This window comes from Camelina sativa, chromosome 17 (genome assembly GCF_000633955.1).
Source record: "Camelina sativa cultivar DH55 chromosome 17, Cs, whole genome shotgun sequence".
Classification (NCBI taxonomy): domain Eukaryota; kingdom Viridiplantae; phylum Streptophyta; class Magnoliopsida; order Brassicales; family Brassicaceae; genus Camelina; species Camelina sativa.
The window spans coordinates 10,872,816-10,875,068 of NC_025701.1; positions in this window are offsets into that span (position 1 = coordinate 10,872,816).

Consider the following 2,253-nt stretch of genomic DNA (forward strand, 5'->3'; position numbering starts at 1 on the left):
TTTTAGTTAATTAATGTATATTTGGCACATGTACATGCAATTATATGTTGTCAAACAAAAATTTTCTAGCTTTTGTAATTATATGTAGTTTACAATGAGGAAGTAACCTTTAAAGTATAAGGTGTTTCATGATAAATCTAGAATACAATGAATTCTATAATGAAAATGTTAAAGTAAATTATTTTTATGTATGTATTGTTATTAAATTATTTTTGTTGATAGTTTTCTACAAGTATCATAATTGTAAAACAAAATTGTATATTATTGCAAAATGTACTTATTTTTTTGATAAATCAACTAAAAATGTTGTTATTTTTAAGTAAAACTTATATTATATGTACTTATTTTTTTGATAAATCAACTAAAAATGTTGTTCTTTTTAAGTAAGACAACCGCATGTTAATATAACAGAAAACAAATTCAATTTGGTCAAGTTGTACCATAAAGAAAAAAGGTTTACTTAGTTGTCCAAACAAGATACTACTTAAAAAAAACAATTATGCCTGAGAACCCTCACTATCAAACCAACTCCTATTCGAATTTTTCTTTTTCTTGCATCCATGTTCTCCCGCTGATAGAATCCTTTTTTATGAACTTTTCCTCTTGATTTCCATCTTAGTTCATTTCCGTTTGTTGCATAATGTCCCCCATAATCATAAATAATGATGATCGATGATTATTATTTATTGTTACCTGAAATACAATAAAAGATCACATTATCATCTCTGTCATGTAAATAGTATTACCAAGTTGTACCTAGTTATACCATTTGTACTTGTATCAGGTATACCAAGTATTACCAGTTGTACTTGTATCAGGTATACCAAGTATTACCAGTTGTACATGTATCAGGTATATCAAGTATTACCAGCTGCATCCATATCTAGTATACCCAGTCATATTAGTTGTACCCGTATCAGGTATACCAAGTAATAACAGTTGTACCCTTATAAGTTGTACCAAATCTACCAGCTGTACTACATCGAAACTACTAATTTCAGAAAAAAAACCTTATGATTCAGCTCGATTGAACTGTATAAATTCACGTAGTATCAACAAAATCTAACCCATATCGACTATTATTACAATTGAGAATAAACCCTATGAGCATTCAAGCTAAATCTTATTCCTAAATCTCCACACAATATACGTCCCCCTAATTGTTATATTAAGGACAAACAACACAACAACAACTTTTATATATTATAAACGGGTATAATGAAAACAAAAAGGATAAGAAATCACCTCAGCTTTAATCTTCTGCTCTGGGATAGGATCCGAGTTCTAATTGAATCCAGTAAAATAGAAAAGGACGTCCAGTAGAGAATGAAAAAAGAGAAATCCCGATTGGAGGGGAGGATGCTGGTGGGATTGGGTCCCGATTGGAGTTGGTGGGCTCCACATGTTTTTTCTTTTCTTTTTTATTTAATTTATTTATTATTTTTCAGGGGCAAAAATGATACAAATTGGTCAACAAATTGTCAAAGGATACTTAGAATACAGGAGGGTAGCAGCGAATATGACTTTTGGTCAAAGGGCACAGGAGATTTTAGTCCCTATTGTCTTCCTTCTTGGGTCTCCTGTTTACTCTGATCAGATTGTAACCGCCTAAGATCTGGTATCATTAGTTGCTCAGGTTCTGTAGATTTCTTTTATGGGCTGTAGTCTCTGTTGTTTAGGCTAAGTTTCTCATCCTCGACTATATATCTTTGTTAGTTAGGGGATTGAGCTTTGGTTTGTGCTTGGTTTAGAACATTTAGAATTAAGGCTTGTTTTAGCTTAATTACTTGTTCTCTGTGGCGTTGAAAGGTTCAAGTGGGTTCGATTATCTTACGGTTACATCCCGGGAGACCCTTGACAAAGCACTTATAGAGAAAGATGCATCTTATGCGGAGAAAGCCAAGTTCCATTCTCTTGTTATGGCCATTTGTGTTGAAGCCCGTTAGTATGTCGGAAATCCTTATGGTTTTTCGAGGACTAATTCAGTCCCGAGACAAGATGTTTTTGGCTTAAGCAATGTATCGGTAAAATCATTTTCTCAACTAGGTTATGGAAAGATCATTGTGTTTCTGTAATTTTATTCTCATCTTTTATCTTGTAATTTGTAATCTTTCTGAACTTTATCAATATAATCCGTTCAGTGAAAAAAAAAAATAACCTATAGTCAAAACTTCTTATTGGAATTGACAAAGTAGATTATAAAATAATAAAATTTATCTAATCTAGATGGGCTTCATGAAGAATGCCACTTAT